This window comes from Scylla paramamosain, chromosome 5, assembly GCF_035594125.1.
Source record: "Scylla paramamosain isolate STU-SP2022 chromosome 5, ASM3559412v1, whole genome shotgun sequence".
Classification (NCBI taxonomy): domain Eukaryota; kingdom Metazoa; phylum Arthropoda; class Malacostraca; order Decapoda; family Portunidae; genus Scylla; species Scylla paramamosain.
In genome coordinates, this window is record NC_087155.1 from 15,727,989 (window position 1) to 15,748,442 (window position 20,454).

A 20,454-nucleotide genomic window follows, 5' to 3' on the forward strand; every position below is an offset into this window, starting at 1 on the left:
CATTATGGAAACCCGACTAAACATCCTTGGCTTTTGACTGTTTTCCTCATGAGGGGCAATAGCAAATACGAACTAATGATACCAGGTAAGTGCTTGTAGGTTTAAAAATAGTCATTGAGAGAAGCGAAAGCGTTTAAAGAATACAGACTTATGATGTGAGCAATTGTTGATTTATTTTTATTTTACTCTCACCACCGCTAAATTTGAACGCGGAAGCAATACAAGACCTCATTCTGGTCATCCGTGTCGTTTTACAGAATTACATGGCCTGTATGTTTATCGTAATGGAATATCATGGCTTTTTTTTTTCACGTGCACTCACGGAAAGAAGCCGATATACCTGTTTGCTCGTGTGAGGTAGAAACAATTAGCCCTGGTCTGGTTGTGCAGGGTTGTAAGGGATCAGTGCTCGGCCAGCCCCGCCCAGTCCCGCCCAGACCCGCCCACATGCTCCTTCCTTTCCGCCATTACGCAACGAACCGGATATTGGAAAAAAAATTCCTTACATACTGGTATTATGCGTTTATACATTTTTTGTCAGTCTACATGAGGCCACTGCAGGACAAAGCCATGCATACTTATATATACTTACACATGCATACATATATACAGACAGACAGGTAATCAAACAGACAAGACAAGACGTCCTCCAATTTTGGATGATTAGTATCTCAGTGGGTCTTTTTTTTTTCTTTCAGTGCCCCTATTACATGAAAAAAAAAATACATACATACATACATACATACATACATGCATACATACATAAGTAAACGGACAGACAGACAGAAAAACAAGACAAAGGCAGATAAACAGATACATACGTAAATACATATGCACATACCATACATATACGTATACTGCATAAATACACTTTCTCATTAATATTTACGGTATATACGAATCCAATGAGGGAAAGACACACACACACACACACACACACACACACACACACACACACACACACACACACACACACACACACACACACACACACGGAAGTAAATACACAAATACATAATGCTTTAAAGTACCTTAGTGAATCAATACGAAAGATACCATTAAAAAGTCACTGTCCATTTCTCATTATATATCAGCACGATTCGATGGAGACAAATGGGCTGAAAATTATATCTGACCATTCCGCTGCTATTGAATTTGTTGCATTGATACATCAATTAGATCTGTATTGGGTCTGCATACACATTATATATAATCGCTTCATTTCAATCAGAGAGAGAGAGAGAGAGAGAGAGAGAGAGAGAGAGAGAGAGAGAGAGAGAGAGAGAGAGAGAGAGAGAGAGAGAGAGAGAGAGAGAGAGCAAAAAACTAGTTAAGTGGCTCTATTCAGTAAAGTTTTATTGGCAGCACTTTTTGCATCGGTCCAGTTTAATTTTTACATAGAATTATAAATTTAGTTAGTATTACGGGTCACGCGCCTCCCCTTGCATCCTGTCCACACCAACGCCACATAGCCAACCTCCGCTCCTCCCAGCCACCGCACCTCACTCACCACCTTCCCGTCCCTCACACTTCCATACCCGCGCCATCCACCATCCATCTTTCACACTGTCCATAAAAATCATCCTGCAATCCTTTCCATGTCTTCCTTCGTACTACACACTCCAGTGTAAGCAAAACTTTCAGGATCTGTAATCAAGATAGAGCAAGGCGTTCAAGCATGATACAGTTAGATTAAAAGAGAAATAGGACGTAATTGATTCTGAAATATAGTGGTAGATGAATGGAATACAATACACAACCAGATTTATAATGCGGTTTAACAGGAAGCTTTAAAATGACATTAGATAAAGTTATGGTTAGGGATACGTGGAAACACAATAGCATGCCTTATTCAGGGGCTATAATGAGTGCACTTGGTGGCTTCTTGCAGCTTCCCTTATTTTCTTATGGTCTTATACTCTCTCTCTCTCTCTCTCTCTCTCTCTCTCTCTCTCTCTCTCTCTCTCTCTCTCTCTCTCTCTCTCTCTCTCTCTCTCTCTCTCTCTACCACAACGCTACATCCTATCAGGACAACGCCTCCATACACCTTCCCAGTCTCCCACGCCATCTACGCCCACGGCCAATACAGCACCAGACAACCCGGTGATTCCCTTTTCCTACCAATCATCTGCCATTCTCTCACTTTTACAGCAATAAAAAGGGTCATTAGTGCTGATTACTACATACCTACTGAGAGAGAGAGAGAGAGAGAGAGAGAGAGAGAGAGAGAGAGAGAGAGAGAGAGAGAGAGAGAGAGAGAGAGAGAGAGAGAGTACCAGGTTTTCTATTGTATTAAGTCATCTCTTCACACCTTCCCTCTATTCATCTCTCACTCTCTCCGCTTTTTCTCCACTCTCTCTCTCTCTCTCTCTCTCTCTCTCTCTCTCTCTCTCTCTCTCTCTCTCTCTCTCTCTCTCTCTCTCTCTCTCCCCTTCCTACGTCCCTTCCCTCCCCTCTCTTCTACATCTGTATTGTATCGAAGGTTCTATCGTTCGAGGCAATCACACGCACTCTTTTACTTTTTTTTCGCTATTTCGTCCGACGCCAGAGAGGGGAAACTGATAAGAAATCCCGTGTCCTCCTCTCTTCCCAACGCCTCTCTATCCTCCTGTCTCGCCTCTCCAGCCTCTTCCTCCTCCTACATGTTTTCAAGTTGTCTTCCCAAATGCACAATAACATCCCTCCAATTCCCTTAGTGATGCTGTGAAATTTCTAACTCCAAAACATCTAAATTGTATTACTTAACCATTTTTCTGCCCATCTCTCCCTCTTTCATTCAAATCTGTTTTCTCGTCTCCGTCTGTCAATATCCGTCTTCGTCCGCTGTCCGCCACTGTGTCTGTGTTTTTTTCCTATACCTCTTTCTCTTTTTCACTCTCCCTCTCTCTCTCTCTCTACGGGTGAGGCAATATTGGCAAGAATTACACCGGAGCATAAAAAGACCTGCGCGAACAGTAGGTTCCTCCTCTCTTCATACTGTATTAGCCGCCGTATCTAGGCAGCGGCATCCTCCTTGTCTCAACATTATCCAACGCCGAGACACACGCACACACACACACACACACACACACACACAGAGAGAGAGAGAGAGACGCAGAAGTTCCTCAAGACAGTCAGGTCTCATCGCGAAGCAGTCCAGTCCTTCAGAACTGCACAAGACAGCCTAATAACTTCATTTAAGCGGCTTCGAGAGCTGCATACAAGACCCCTTGAGTAGCAGTGTCTCAAGTTATGCATCTCAATCGCTTATCAGGAGACGAGAGGGTGAGAGAGAGAGAGAGTGTGTGTGTGTGTGTGTGTGTGTCTGTTCCATCCAGGTACAATAATATAACAAGATGGATCCAGTGGAGGTGTCTGACCCGCTTTCGAGCTCAGAGCCCCTAATAGGATTGACAGGTCCACGGCTTTATACTTTAAATGCGGCGGGTCTTTGTAGATGGCGCTGTGTTTTTAATCACAGTGCCGCTTTGTGATAAGGGAGAGCAGGCTGGCGTGAAAGCTAAAAAGCGAGGGAGGGGGTGTCTATTGTCACAGGAACACAGGAACATGCAGTATCGACGATATTTCAGTGTTGTGGATGATGAGAGGAAGTAACCGTGACAAAACGAGAGAATTTAAGCGTGACAAAATAAGAGAAAGTAATCGTGACTAAGGAGAAAATGTAATCGTGAAAAAAAAAACAAGAAAAAATAAGCGGGACAAAGTAAGAGAAAGCGATCATGACTAAAGAAAAAATATAATCGTGACAAAACGAGAGAAAAGTAAGCGCGACAAAATAAGAGAAAGTGATCATGACTAAGGAGAAAATATAATCGTGACAAAACGAGAGAAAAGTAAGCATGACAAAATAAGAGGGCAGGTAACCGTGACTAAATAATATAAATGTGTTCGTGATAAAACAAGAGAAAAGTATTCGTGGCAACAACAAACAGTGATCCTGACACAACGAGAGGATACGTATTCGTGATGAAACAAGATAAAAGTGGTGATGACAAAACAAACCGAGTGTCATCAATAATTTTAACATTTATAAATACATCTGAAAATACACTGGCCTTTCTTTCCGATGTTCTTCCCTTTTCGATTTTGAGAATGGCTTCCTGATAATTATCTTTTTATTGAATTTTTCTGTTAGCCAGCCTCCCTAAAACAAAGAGTAAAAGCGTTTCCTATTATTTCACTCATACCAGTTTTTTTCCACTTAGTATTCATATTTCGCGTTTTCGTTCGATTTCCTTACTCCATTTCCTTCTTTTTATGTTATTTATTTATTTACTTATTTATTTATTCTACTGATTTTCCTCTATTGTCTTTGTTTTCAGGGACAGGTTTGCCACCCACCTATTCTTCGTCAACCAATCAGGAAGCAAGGATACGAGCCTGCCTTCCTTCCCATTGGTTATCTCACTTGGTGGCTGGAAATTACCTGTGTGTGTAGGGAAAGGGAAGGAGGGAGCCAGGAATGAGAAAGGGTGAGATGCCGCTGCCTGGATACGGCCAATATAGTACCGTGGTATAAAGACAGGAGCTCGGGCAGGGAGATCTTTCGCTTTTTTTTTTTTTTTTTAGTAGAAAATTCCGTTTACAGATGAAACTAGACTCCTTACCTTGTGGTGTGAAAATTTAGCAGGCGGGCATATTTTTTTTTTCATTTCTTTTATCTATTTATTTAACTTTTGTCATTAGTGGGCTTCATAAGTAAAAAAAAAAATTAGATAAGCATTGAAGATACCAAAAAGCTCCTTAGAATTACTGGTTTTACTATTATATTCTTAAATAATTTTCTGTCATTCTGGCAATAAAAGTAAGTAAACAAGAAAATACCCCCCCCTCTCTCTCTCTCTCTCTCTCTCCTCTCTCTCTCTCTCTCTCTCTCTCTCTCTCAGAAATTCAATTACGGTAGGCACGCCCTTAATAGTGAGAGTAATAGCCAACGTAGGCGTAAAGTCAGTTAGCGTGGCCACCTATTCCGCTGTGGAGGCCGAGTAGGTGGAGTTACTGATGGCCCGTGAAAGGTAAGTCTCTCTTTCCACGGTAGTATTCAACATGTGGCCTGGGTACGTAGCTGTCTGTTTCATCTCACTACCAACACGCGACCGCTGCCTGGAGTGATAAAGAAAACAGTTTCATAATTAAATAAGGTCTCGATATTTGAAGGTGGTTGGGAACTGCTTCTGCCTACTGCTGCTACTACTACTACTACTACTACTACTACTACTACTACTACTACAAACACAGACGGAAGATGGTTGTCAGAAATACGTGCGGGCCACCATTGTTAATCTTTGACCTTTATTAGAGTCATCCCTTAAATTCCACTCTGAGGACGAAGGAAAATTAAGTGGAGGCGTTTGAGGTGTGTGTGGGTGGCTAAGTGTGTGTCTGTCTGTGTGTGTGTGTGTGTGTGTGTGTGTGTGTGTGTGTGTGTGTGTGTGTGTGTGTGTGTGTGTGTGTGTGTGTGTGTGTGTCAAGGCACTTCCGGAACTGGATTAGCCAATATTTTTTACGTTGTCTCGACTTTTAATTAGAGCGATATTTTCAATATCTTCTGTGCCCTTGCTGAGTCTCCTTGACATATTAAAAAAACATCCCTGACCTACGTAATTAAAATTCAACAAACCGACAGTGTCAAACAATTTCCTGTCGCTCCAAACTAATGTTAAGTGCAATCATTAAGCTTAACCTTGTCAGCGCTGGGCATTTTTTTATATTTTCATAATCACTTTCACCTTCTCCAACACTTATATTTGTACTACAGTCTCTTAAACACTTCTGTACCCTAGAAAAGACAAAATTCACTTAATTATTTCTCTCTTTTTTTGTAAAATTATGCAAGTTATTAATTTTACAAAACTAATGATCGTTAAAATAGAAAATTAACCTTCTATTCTCTCTCTTTACTAATTCATAGTTATTTTTTACAATACTCTGAATGCTAACCAAAGACAAACAAAGCGGTAAAAGGGTTAAGCGTAACGGTACATCACACACTGGGCTCACGTGGAATGCTGGGATGCTAGGCGAGTATATTTCAAAGGTAACCATCCGTGACTCCAACAGGGAAGTATGTGGCCGGACTAACAGCATTCACTTCATTTTCCCACTTTTTTTTCTGTTGCTTCTCATTTATAATCCTAACAAAACGTTCAGCACCACCTACTCCACCAAAACCTTCAGTTCTTGCCGCTACATTCACAATTATCGAAAATTCATATAAAGAAAACAATTGTTGAAATTCTTGTTGTCGAGAATCCCTTAATGGAATTATGATTGGTCTCTCTCTCTCTCTCTCTCTCTCTCTCTCTCTCTCTCTCTCTCTCTCTCTCTCTCTCTCTCTCTCTCTCTCTCTCTCTCTCTCTCTCTCTCTAACACTCCAGCCTAAAAAGCCTTTTCACAAATACATTACTCACGCATTACAGAACCATATGTGGATTTTCCAAACTGAATTTTGATGACCCACTAGTTGGAAAATTGAACAAATATCTATAACTGCACTGTATGACAGTGAACCGTATTCTGAAACATCTCCGCGTCTTATCTTGACCAGTTTCAGAAAGTTATAGTGGTAGTTCTCATTTGGTACCTGTCAATATTTTTTTAATTATTATAGTGATAGTTTAATAAAGGTTCTGCACTATTAATGGAAAAAATTGCAATGAAAGCCCGACTGATGGTCCCTGTGATCTTTGAAAATTGTTTTAGTGAGACCTCATAACGTTTAGCCAGTGCTGCTGCAGCGTTGAAAACAATGGATCATAAGCACGTGTGTATGGGTCATTTAGGGAAAGGATTAAAAACACAACGATGGATTGCTGCTGCTTAGTCCGTAAAACATACGTGGTAACCACAGACAGTAAAATATTTAGGTATTCATAGGTCCATTTTTTTAACATTATAATCCATAGTATTACTGCGAATGTGTTTACTTATTTACGAAAACTGCTATCTTTTTACAATTTTACAGTCCAGTGATTTCGATTCAAAAATTTTAAAATGCATTGATCGCTTCGTTAGACCAATAATATAGACCACAACTGTACATTATTGTGGATGCATTTACCTGTTTATGATTTATGCATTTACCAATTTCACTTGTTTACTTTTTTTACCATTTTACACTTCAATGGCATAACATTCTGATATTTAAATCAATATTATAGACCACAACTGTATATTGCTATGGATATGTTTATTTATTTATTTACTTTTCTTTTTTGTCATATAACACTTCAGTGACATGACTTTCTAATAATTGCAAATGTATCGATAATCATGATTGTTAACTTTTCATCACTCACTCCAATTACGGCGCATATGTTAATACTAATATTTTTCCACTCAATTTCGTATTTCGATAACAGATGTTGGAGGCGATGTATCTACGTCCGATATTTTTCCACATCATATAACTCGCTTTGTCAAAACTTACTTTTTGCATAAATATAACAAATAATTATTTCTGTCATCACACGCAACAACTCATCCACTTACGCTTCAGAATAATCTATTAACACTCAGATAGGTGTATATTTCACAAAACTGATGGATTTCAACTCTTAACAGATTAGACAAAGGAGTGTCTGTCAGGGGCTGCTTTTTCTTACCACGGAAATAATTATACTGAAGACACGATACGCATTACGGCACAAACAATAAGGGTTAATGGTGCAAGGGTAAGATATTTAATAAAAGTAAGTGCTGGAAACATAAGAAACGCCGAGAATCGCTTGACTGGCTGACGGAGCCCAGGCACCAGGCACCACCTCACTCCGTCGGTGACATGTACCGTAATTTTTCACGCCAACATTTCTTCTTAAATCATAGTTATTGAAAGAGTTATGGCGCCGTGACTGTTTTATGGAGAGCCAAGTTACCTCTCAGAAGTAAGACCAGTTTATCTTAGTGTTTTAAGCATGTCTAACTTGAATTCATAACTAAAAAGCATTCATAGGTTAAGTACAAAAAAAAAAAAAATGCTGAAGGGCCAATCCAGCAGATCCGTTGAGTGGCCATTCACTGCAAGATGCATACACACACACACACACACACACACACACACACACACACACACATACACACACACACCTAATCTAGATGCTAATATGGTAAGAGCGACAAGGCGATGACAGTAGCTTATTTGTCTCCTTTTGGTTCTGACGAGTTTGTAACCTAAAAGGGAGACAAAAAATAGTTATTTAATAGGAGAATGAAAACTGTACACGATTCAGCTAGTAAGCAAATATTCGGAGAGCTAAGGTAAAAAAAAAGAAAATAGTTGATCGAAAAGTAGGAAGTGAACTGAATATATGAAAAAAAGCGAGAGTAATAATTAACAGACGTGCAAAGCATCATCTTTCATTCCTAAGACTGCTTTTATTTTTTCTCGTGGATTATTCTTATGCTTACTAATCTTACTTTCATCAATTTTTCATCTCAGTTATGGTACCGCATCAAGAACTGTGATGAGTAGAATTCTCTCTCTCTCTCTCTCTCTCTCTCTCTCTCTCTCTCTCTCTCTCTCTCTCTCTCTCTCTCTCTCTCTCTCTCTCTCTCTCTCTCCCCAAGGAAAGCCTCAGATCAGCATTACAAATATAACGTAAAGAATCATAATTACAGAAGACAATCCTGGCTGCAGACGGACACGGGAGAAATGAAGTGGTGTATGCAAAGCGCACGCACGCTCACAATTCTAAACGGTGAAAAACATAAAAATTAGAAAAAAAGGAAAAAAATAAAAATAAAGAGGCCGGAGGGAAAGAATATCAAGGGTGGGTGGATGCTGGGTGAGTACATATCATCATAATCCTTAAAGCAAATAAAAGAAAATATATGAAAACAGAGAATGCATAAAAAAAGAGAAAGAACAGAAAAAGAAGAAAGAAGTGGAGCCACCATCACTCTGAAGATCATAATGAAAACGTGAAAAGTTAAGAATTAAAAGATAACGTAGGATAGGAATGCATGGCAGGGCGAAAATATATGAAAGGTAATAAAAAAAAAAAAGAGCGAAGGGGAACTCAGGAAATGCTAAAAAAAAAAAACTCTGAAAATTTATGGAGAATGGAGAAAAAAAAAAAAGAGAGGTCCGGAGAAAATAGGGAAGGAGTGGAATGGGATACTTCTGAGAAAATAAAAATGGAAATATTTTTTAGGGCCGCCTTGGTAGATTGGTAACGCGCAGCTTCAAACCTTGGCCAATGACCGAGATGAGGAAGGACATTCTTTCCAAGAAGCCAAAACCAAAGTCCGAGGATAGGAGGGACATCCACTACCAAACATTGAAGTCTTTCATTAAGGTGCACCGTCTAGGACCTCATTCGTTTGGAGGACCAGGACGTACAAACCGATAAGTAAAAGATAAATAAAAGTGACGTCATCTACCAGCTTTCCTTCTTATTACATATTACTCTTATATATAATGATTGCCCCACCCTCCCTCTCTCTCTCTCTCTCTCTCTCTCTCTCTCTCTCTCTCTCTCTCTCTCTCTCTCTCTCTCTCTCTCTCTCTCTCTCTCTCTTCTCACCTGGTTCAATTAGAGCCAGTACCGCAAAATATGCTTTGAAGGCCAGATTAATGAGGGCGATTTTATGAATATTACATCTTCCTCTGACCTACAAGAGAGATGAAAGGGAAGATGGAGGGAAGGGGAAGCGATGAGGGAAAATGAAGAACCTCGATACAGACGCCACTTCGTCACCAGTAATAGGCGGTTTAGTGCGCATTGGAAAGTGATATGGAAAGCCACGTATGTAACAGCAACTTACGGACGTCAACTCGGGAATCCACGCGTGAAAAATATTTCCTTACCACTCAGCTGTGAAATTTATACTAAAAGCGTGAATGTGAGTGTGTCCAAGGCCACCGTCTGTCCTGAGTTGCCATGTAAGATATTATCAGTGCTCTGGTTTCCCGTGCAACCGGATCAAACTCGTTGACGCTGACGGGGACTTAGAATCTTGTCGTCTTTTTTAGCTTCTTATTTTTTTTCTTCCCCCTTTCACTTCTTCACCTTTCACTCCTTCTCTTTTTATCTTCAATATCCTGTTTCTGATGTAACTCCTGTCTGTTTTTTTTTATTTTCTTCGTCTTCACATTCTTCTTCTACCTCCTCTTTTCATCTCTTCCACATCAGTTTCTCGTCTTTTTCTTCCTCCTTTTCTTCTTGTTCATCAACCTTCTTTTCTTCTACCTCATTTTCCAACTGTTATGATCATCATCACCGTCATTTTTTTTCTTCTTCTCTTCCTTCTATTGTTTTCATCTTTCATTTATTCTACCACTTTCTCCTCTGTTCTTCTTTTCCTCATTATCATCTCTTTTCTTGTTCACCTTTTCTCTTTCATCCTGGTTTCCTTTTTCCGCCACCTCCTCCTCCTTCTCCTCCTCCTCCTCCTCCTCCTCCTCCTCCTCCTCCTCCTCCTTCTTCTCCTCCTCCTCCTCCTCCTCCTCGTCATCTCATATCACTCACTAATTCTGTCCTTACCTACTGAATGCATTATTAGCAAACAATTTTGATCCATTGACTCAATATATATACACCTCTTAAGAGAGAGCATCATTTACTGAGTACCTGAACCCTTGAAAGACTGGGCCTTATTCTGAAACGCTTCCTGTCTTACTTCGAGAATTTTAACAGACCTTAGTGGAAGATAACTGAATTTTCTAGTGTGTTTCCCATTTCTACTAAAATTTTATCACGGATTCCTTATTATCTACTATAGAAAATTCCATGGAAACCCAACCAAACATCTATGGCTTTTGAAAACAGACCTTATGGAAGTTCAAAGCGTGTATGGATAACCAGCTTTTAACTCAGAGAATGTCCTGTAAGTCGAGTGAGCGTGTGTACTCTTGAATGGGTGCCAGGTAGCAGAAATGATAGGTAGAAGGAAAGGCGTGGAGACTACAAGTGCTTACTGAAGCATACCTAAGCTCTCTCTTTCCCTTTCCCTCTTTCCCTCTTCTCTTTCCCTTTACCTCGAGCCAAAATCCCAAGACCTACCCCAACGCTTACATAAGATATGAACCCTACTGCGTCTCCCGCCTCCTCCGCCGCCGCCTCCTTCTCAACTCCCTACCCTTTCCTCTGCCAATTCCCTCCACCTGCTCTCCCTCTCTCCTCTGTCTTGACCATTTTGTTGCTTCGCCTCACGCTCTTCTTTCTTTTTCGGACTCTTCCTCTTTCTTTTCTTCCTGTTTTCTAATCATCCTCCTTATCTTCATCTCTTCTTCTCTCTTCTTTTCTCTTCTTAATCGTCCTCCATCATTCCTTCTCTTCCAGTAACCTCCCTTTCTTCTGTTACTCCTTGTCTATCTATCTTTCTCTTCCTCGTCCCTCTCATTGCTTCCTTCCTCCCTTCATTCATTTTTCCTTCTCTCCTCTCTCGGTACTTCCTCCAGCTTATCTTACTTCTCCTTCCCTTTATCGTGTTCCTCATTCTTTCCTTCTTCCTCTCCCCCAGTAGCCTCCTCCTCCTCCTCCTGCTGCTGCTGCTCCTCCTCCTCCTCCTCCTCCTTGTACCTTTCTTCCCAGCCAGTCATAACCTCTTTCAGAACTCGTCTCCTCTCATCATCTGTACTTTCCTTTTTCCATCCTTTCTTCCTTTCTTTCTTCGTTCCTTTTCCTCCAGCATATCCCCTCGCCCTCCCGCCAGCCTTCACTACCTGACCCTCCTTGAGTGTCAGTGGGCTGTGATTCATGGCTCCGGTGATGACTTGGGAAGATGCATTGCTAGAAGGGAGTTTTCATATCACGATGCTCGAAGCTCCACCACATGAAGAGTCACAAGGACACAGTCGAGGGTGATTAAAGATGTGTATATTCTTACTTTTGGTAGTGATGTGCGTGTTGGGTGTATTCTGCGGTGGTGAAAAACTGCTCGTGTGCTGGAAATGTATTGGTGTAAGAGGAAGGTGATGAAGGGAAGGAATATGAGAGTTTAAGGATGATTGAATGTCTTTCTCTCTCAGCTCAGCACCTTTAAGAGTGAGATGTACGTAGGACCAAATTCTTTAAAACTTTTGTCGTCATATCTTAGCGAGTTCTAACAGACTTTAGTGGGTGTTCTTGAAGTTTTGATGAGTATTTTTATGATTCTGGTGATAGTTTAGTAAAGATTCTTCAGTCATCAAGGAGGGATAAGGCCATGAGATTTCGAGTAGTCATTCCTATGGCGTTTGAAAATAGTTCTGATAAAAGTCCAAGGTTTTTGATAATATAGGCCTTAGTGGTTGCAATTTCTATTATTCAATTGATAGTTTACTAAGCATTAGTCATCATCAATGGGGAAAAAACTATGAGAACTTGACTAATGATTTCTGTGCCCTCTGAAAATACTCCTGATGAAAGTTTAAGGCTTTAGGTAATACAACTCCCAATAACAAACATTCTTAATCATCAATGAAAATAAAAAAAAAAAAACGGCTGAAACTCGACTAGTCATTTCTGTGGCCTTTGAAAATAGTCCCGATAAGTCCTGATAAAAGACCAAGGCATTTAATGATACAACTCGCAATGACGCTGTGTCTTGGGCTCCGATTCTGAAGCGCTCTGCTCTCTCACCACGACTATTTTCAAAGACCACAGAGATGATTAGACGGGTTCTCAAACGTGTTTCTCCAGCTAATAATATAGAAATATTTTTAATCTCAAAGGTAAAGTTCCCATGTAAAAATTACACACAAAATCTCATAAAAAAATTCCTCATAATGAATTGGATTAGGCCAAGGAAGGTTATGTTACATTGGGTTAGGGAATGGAGGGTTATGCCTTAAGGTTAGGGGATAGTTATAATATGGATATTTACTTAAGTGAAAATTTCTTATGAACTGGAATGAAAACCTGGTGGTCCAGACAACGCAGCACACGCTCATAAGCACATCATTCACACTCTTACCCTCATCGGCTCCTCTTGGAAAAGGATATCTTAGGTAGATCACAGTTGGCCACATACATCCATATCAAGGCACGACAGTTGAGAATTTACATAGAGCCACAAAAAGGGATACAATGAAGGAACCATTCGCTCAGGACACCACTCTACATGACTCTATAACATTCCACACGAGGATTTAGAAGGAAATGATTGGCAGCCTCGTTATGCTTCCCATCGACTGAGAGACGCGGACCTACTGACAGCAGGGAGGCAACAGACATAATAACAATTTCGATTGGCTCTCAAGTTTGTTAGGCGAAATCCTTCTGCTCGTTGAGGTGCAAGGAAATTAGGAATCAAAAATACTTGTCAACCTTGTTACGTTGTCTAGTAGAAGGATGAAAGGCTGGAGGAGGAGGAGAAGTACCAGGAGGAGGAGGAGTACGGAAAGGACAAGAATTATTCGTAAGGGAGAAGTAAAAACGGAAATACGAGAATATCAAGATCAAAAGCAAGAATAACAAGAAAATAACAAAAACAAGAGCATGGTGAAGATAGTGATACTGGTAATGATAAAAAAAAAAATGACAAAAAAAAAAGACAAAAACAAAAGAACACCAAAACAGAAACAAAAGGGAAGACGAAAAATTAATAACAAGGACGAAGATTAGGACATGGACAACGAGAAGGAGGAGGAAGAGGAGGAGAAGGATGATGAAGGGGCAGTAAAGGAAGAGGAGAGAATAATGAGAGGCCGTTTAGAAGTTAAAGCCGCTTACCTTCTCCTTGGCCAGCCATCCTAAGTGGATTACATCTTCCCCTCCATTGAGACACGGAACGCAGAACGGTGCCACTTTGTACAAGAGTGCCGCGGGAAAATGTTCGCAAATTAGAGAGAGAGAGAGAGAGAGAGAGAACGCTTTTCACTGATCAATATAATACAAATGTGAATTATTCTCTTCTACGGCATACGCACGCGGGCACACACACACAGACAGACAATGGCAACCAACAACGACAACACACAACATTACCACCACCTCCAACACCAACACTAACACCAATACCACCACCACTACCACTACCAACAACAACAACAACAAAAACAACAACAACGAGGGCAAGAGAGGGAGTGAGGCCAAGGGGGAGGAGGAAGAGGTGAACAATAATGATGAGAGCAACTTAATTTTCGACATAATTTCAAAGGCCTAATTAAAATTCCGACGTGCGGGCACCGTGACAACCAAGTTAATTGTAGGGTCGCGAGAACACACGCCAAGACACGGACGGACGGAGAGGGGCACGGACACGGACATACGAACACGGACGAAAACACGGACTGAGGGAAGACACGTATACGAATGTACCAGAATGTGTAGGCACGCCAAGACACGAACGGAGAGGGCCACGGGCATGGACGAAAACACGGACGGAGAGGTAAAATAAAGAGACACCGACGCAAATGAGGTGTGTAAGGAAAACGGATTCACGGACGTAGAAAACGGGACAGACAAACTTACGGACATACAGGCAGAGTAATTTTGTTCACGGACAAGAGCAGGAAAAGAAAAAAATATATATATTAGGAAATATACAAGACTCACTCTCTCTCTCTCTCTCTCTCTCTCTCTCTCTCTCTCTCTCTCTCTCTCTATCTATCTATCTATCTCCCTCTCTCTCACACACACACAAATGGGGATGAGAGATGGAAATATGTAGTCATGTTTCATAGAGGAACTGCCCCGTTTAGGTCTAATGGCTTCTTGGAGCTTCCCTTATACTTTCATGTTCTTTCTATTTCTTTTCCTCTCCCTCTCCCTCTCCTCCAGCTTCAATCAATCATTGCAATGTGGGGAGAAAATTAAAGGGTTCTGTTGAGGCCGTTTAGAGATAGCGTCAGGCGATTATATAAAGGGAGGTAGAGCAGGAGAGTCGGCCTTGTATAGGTGAATGGAGGAGGTGAACAGAGGCTACGGGGATTCGAGGGTAGATAATAGATGAACGTCAGGAAGGATGTAAAGGGATAGAGGAGCTAATGGGATTCAAGGAGAAGGAAGGAGGGAAGTAAATGACCATGTAAAGGGAAAGGAAGGGAAGATAATTATCCTCTTCGTGTTTTTTTCTCTCTCAAAGGGGAACAGAGGAAGTATTGTACGCTCAAAGGGGAAGAGAGGGAAAGAATAGTACAAAAATATAAAAGAAAGGAGTGAGAGTTAGAGGAAGGTGTGGAGAGGGATGAGAGGAAAGGTGGAGTAAAGAGAGCTGCGTTCATTGTTTGCATATAGATGGAGGGGAAATAACCATCACAGGAATAACCATCACCATCATCTGTGCCATCACCATCTTCATCTTCTTATTCCCTCCCTTCTCCTCTCGTCGCCTTCACTGCACCTGCCTTAACTTGACAATTACCCTCCTGCCTAGAGCGACCACATGAATGACTCCGGCTGAGGACCCTAAATAATAATAAGGTTGGTATATATAGTTTCGTGAGTGTCAACTGTTTACAACCCATTAAGTGTTTAAAGTCAGTATCAAATGTTTAGTCAGTGTCTGTGTATGGTATTTAAGAGTCAGTATGAAGAGTGTAAGTCAGTATCAAGCACTTAAATTTAGTATGAGGTGTTTTTAAGAGTCAGAATCAGCTATTTAGAGTACGTGCCAAGCATTAGGAGTAAATTAAATGTTTAGAATCAGTGTCAGACGTTTACGTAGAGTCAGTGCCACTGTTTATTTAAAGGAAAATTAAGATTAAAAGGGAATTCTCGTGTGGGTTAGAGAAAGAGGTACACAGAACCAACGGACATTTAGGGAATAGTTAAAAATTGCAAGAATGACAGGAATACTTAGGATGTTGAGGGGAGGAGGAAGGGAACTAAATGGTGGTGTAAGTGAGAGGATGAAGTAGAGGAAGGGGAGAAAACTGTCACTTTTTAAAGAAAGAAAAGATGGGATTACTGTAGCAGAGGGAAAGGCTGAAGGAGAGGGAGGAACTAATGTACTTGATGGAGAGTAGAAGGAGAATGGATAGAGGTGGAATGGAGGGAAGCTGAGAGAAAGAATGGATTAACAGTATTACATATTTTTTTGTATGTAGGTACAGGAGAGATAGTCATCACCATTATTATCACAATCATCATCACCATCACCACTACCACCATCACAACCAACACTCATCTCTATCCCTTTTAGTTCTCACCTCCTCCACTCTTTCTAATCGTCCAAATGAGAAGTGAAAACATATTATATAATTACTAAAAGTTTTTACCCCCTCAAGAGACACCAACACTCATGATAGTGTACATAGTGTTGTACGTCTCTTTTTTTTTTTTAAGGGTACACTGTTATCTTCTAAACAGTGGTCGCCGCGGTACAGTGGAGCGCTTTGGTGGCCCAAAAGGTTCTCAAGCCCACGAACTCGAATCCTAGCCACGTCCGAGGTTAAAAAGTCATCCACTCTGGGTAACGGTTCTCAAATGCTGAAACCAAAGTCCTTCGTTAGGACACACCGTACTACCTCTAATACACCAGGGAATCCGGACGTGAACACCATCTCCCCAAAATAAATAAATAAATAAATAAATAAATAAATAAACAAATAAAAAAAAAATTCGTGTCAGCAAGTTACTGGAGCGAGACGTGGAGTAGGAGCAGTGTTAGCACAGGGTTGAGCAGATACCCTTGCCACAGCCCAGCAGCTCTCCTCCACACAGGTCAGGAATACGAGTATGTCACACCGGACCGCATGGAACATGGTGGGCGGGACAAATCGCATTAGGGACTCGGCGATCAAGAGGCAAAGCGGATCAGCTTGTCCCTTTGTGATGCTGTGTCAAGGTCTGTGTTATTACAGATCGGGATATTTAGCGCAAAAATACGTCCTCTATGGACTGTCAGAACACAGACGTCATATGAATACGCCATGCGAAAGTCTTAAGCTCATCTTAAGCTCAAAATAGCCTCCTGTAATTATTTTTTCTTAGAAGTCTATACAATCGTGACGTCACAGACATCTTGATTCTTTACTTATGTTACTTATCCACAGACTAAAACAGTTAGTAGCTGAATCAGGGGACGCTGTGTTGCCTGAGCGCAGTCTGGCGAGAAATAAGCACTTGAAATGCGGCCAGTCCCGCTCGTGTGTCGCGTTAACGTCAAGTTAGCGCCAGATTGCGTCACGGCTGTTGCTAGAAGTGCTCCTCAAAGTTGTATATTATATCTCACTTTAGCGTATGAACAGTAGAGCGTAAACCAATACCAGTACTAATAACACCAGTATGTGCAGGACTGTAACAATAACGTTCTAATATCTAAAAAAAGTTCAGGTCTTTTTTTCACAGCACTCTCTGGGGAAGGAGGCTGCGGGAGGCGACGGAGGAAGAGAGAAAATAAATGGAGGAAAAAAATATAGTGTAATATCACCTGTTGGATGTGTGTGAAGGTAATCCCCCAATCAGGATCTAATGAGGCAGCGTGATGGGACGGGCCTAGGGGTGCCCCTATAACAGCCCTTCTTATTTTTTTTCTCCCTCCTCCTACTCCTCCTCCTCCTCATCTTCACACCTACTATTTTTTTCTCTTTCCTCTTCCTCCTCGTCCTCACTTTCTCATCTTTTCTTTTTTCTCCCCTCTTCTTCCTCTTCTTTATTTTCTCGCTTTTTTTTCTTTCCTCCTTTTTCTTCTCTTCAATTTCCCACCTACTTCTCTTTTCTCTATTTCTTCTCGTCCTCATTTTCACGCCAACTCTCTTTTTTTAGCCCATCATTCATATTTCTTTCTTTTACGTCCACTTTCTACGCTTACTTTAATTTTTGATCCATTTATTCTTTTTTTTTCGACAACAATGTTTTCTTCAGTCTTAACTTTTTTTTCTTCTCCTCTTCCTCCTCGTCCTCAGATTCCCACCGACTATTCATTTTTTCTTTCCATTCTTATTTGCTCCTTTTAAACCCAATGACTATGTTAATTTCACTTCTCTTCCCTCTTCTCCCCTTTTCTTATCACTTAACATTTTTCTTCACTGCTTCTTCTCCTCCAGGACTTCATTATTTTTTTTTCTATTTTCCAGCTCTTTCTCATCCTCTCCCGTGGGTCCTAAGTCCCTTTTCTCTCATTTGCCAATTTTTCTTTCCATTTTTGTCCATTTGTCCATTTCCATTTTTTCCATTTCCTCCTCACAACACATGACTCTTCCTTTTTCTATTTTCTTTATTTTCATTTCTGCTTTCTCATTTTTTTATCCTTAATCCTTATCATACTTTGTTTTTTTTTCATCCCAGCTCTTCTATTTTTATAATCGTTCTTCTCACCTCTCCTGTTATGTCTCTTCTTTCCTATTTTCTTTTTTATCTATGTTCTATTTTTGTCCTTCGTTTTATCTCATTTTCTTCTTTTTACCACTGCTTTCCTTCTTCTGAGTTGTTTTTTTTTTCGTTATCGCTCTCCCCAACCACTTCCTTATATCACCACTTCCTCCTTCGTTCTTTTCTTCCTTCCTCCTCCTCCTTTCTACTTTCCTCCATCATCCTCCTCTTCTGCTTTCTTTCTTTCTTTCTTTTTTCTTTCTCTCCTTTTCTAACATTTTATTCCTTTCTCTCTTTGTAAAGTTCTTCACAGCCCTCTTTTTTTTTCCTCCCTACTCCCGGCACACGCTCTTTCCATTTTTCCCCCATTTCTCTTTCCTCCTCTTTTTAAAATTTCTTCCCCTCTTAGCCTCCATCTTTCATCCCGTCTCCCTCGCTTTCATCTTCCGTCGCCTCTGCTGCTTAGAACTTAATTACGGTTCTGCCGAAAAAATTCCTCTTAGGGAGTGGATGTGCCTACTGCCTTCCCCAGGACTTAATAACTAAGATACGTGGGTGACGCGTTTGGTCATTAGGAGTCTTTGGAAGTTCAAGTTTCAGTGCGTGTTTTTTTTTTTTTTTTTTTTTTTAGTCAGTGCCAGTTGTTTAATCAGTGTTTTGTTTATCGAGTTGGTTTCAGCCAAGTATACAGTCACTTGTTGTTTTTTTAGGTAATTTTCTGTTGTTTTAGTCAATTTCTGTTGTTTTAGTCAATTTCTGTTGTTTTAGAATCAATTTCTGTTGTTTTAAAGTTATTTCTATCGTTTTTTAATTATTTTTTTTGTTTTACAGTTAATTTCTGCTTTTTTTTTTTTTTTTTAGGGTCAGTGGCCGTCGAATAGAGTCACTAGCACACGGAGAGGCACTGTTAATCAAAGAAAGTGTACTGTCAAAAGAAATTAATATTAGTGTCAGTTTTGCACAATCAACACAAAGTTTCCTCTTAAAACGCAATAATGTGTAAACAGAGAGGGACTCCTTATATTGGTGAATGGAAATGGTACAAAGAAACAATGATGAATTATAGGGAGTAGGCCAGAAGAGGATTGAAGTCGAAGGTTAAGGAGAATACTAGTGGAAGGAGGAACTAATGGGATTGAAGAAGGAACAAGGGAATCAAATGAAAGGAGGAAAGTTATCCCGTTCGTAATTTTTTAAAGGGAAAAGGAGGAAGGAAAAGATACAAGGAGAGGGAAATGGATGTTAGATATGAAGCGATGGAGGGAAAGTGAGAGGGAACCAAGGACAAGAAAGGTTTGTTTTTTGATTTGCACATGAAAGGGAGGCCAACCAAGTGCTAACAAAAATGGGAGAAAATAAAATAGGCGCTTAATTGCCACTCACGAAAAGTTTGTATGGAAAGAATCCTGTAAAGGTTTGGTCATTTTGTCTTTTGGAGGTGTCTGGAAACTGCTGTCTTAACTCTCTTACTGCTAGACAATTTTATTTAACACATATAACTCTCCAGCCACTTTGTTTTTATATATATATATATATATATATATATATATATATATATATATATATATATATATATATATATATATATATATATATATATATATATATATATATATATATCCTACAGTCACTCACTGAAGGCTTATAAAGAAAAGTGTTGAAAAAGGTTGATCAATTTGGCTTTTAAAGATGTTTGGAAATTGCTCCCTTGAAGCTTTCACTGTTAGATACTTTTGCTTATATATAATGAGGTACGCAACTTTTTAAACACTTATTTTTGTATACAGTCTCTTATATAGTTACGTTATTTTAAAAACATTAATCTATTCTTTTTTTTTATTTCTGAAGGTCCACTTAAACAGCTCTCCCCAGATACCTAAATGTTAAAGGGAGACAATAGCAGTAATAGTAGAGTTGCAGAGTTTACCAGTGAAAGGAATAAGAGCAGAACTATAACGAATGAAGTGGATGGCAGATAGCTGCCATCATCATTAACATTTACTCAGTTCCATCTTAATTTTTTGTGCCTTCCATATTCTTTTCTGTTGTCTCTTCCACACACACTCACTCACTCACTCACTCACTCACAAACACACACTCTCTCTCTCTCTCTCTCTCTCTCTCTCTCTCTCTCTCTCTCTCTCTCTCTCTCTCTCTCTCTCTCTCTCTCTCTCTCTCTCTCTCTCAGGTCAACGCTCCACGAGACGCGAGTGGGGAGAGGTGGGAGGAACAAATCGTATTATGGACTTGGTGATTAAGAGCAGGACGGTGGACC

At 40.3% G+C, this 20,454-nt stretch overlaps 1 long non-coding RNA gene across 1 annotated transcript in view; it reads right to left on the reverse strand.

Moving 5' to 3' along the window:
- Positions 1-535: 535 nt before the first annotated feature.
- The window catches only part of LOC135100316 (uncharacterized), a 29,782-nt gene continuing 9,863 nt past the window's right edge, over positions 536-20,454 (reverse strand). The window contains exons 2-4 of the long non-coding RNA XR_010268603.1: positions 8,615-8,689; positions 4,965-5,103; positions 536-1,647 (exon numbers count right to left, since the gene is read on the reverse strand). This is a non-coding gene — a long non-coding RNA (uncharacterized LOC135100316). The remainder of the gene's footprint in view (positions 1,648-4,964; positions 5,104-8,614; positions 8,690-20,454) is intronic.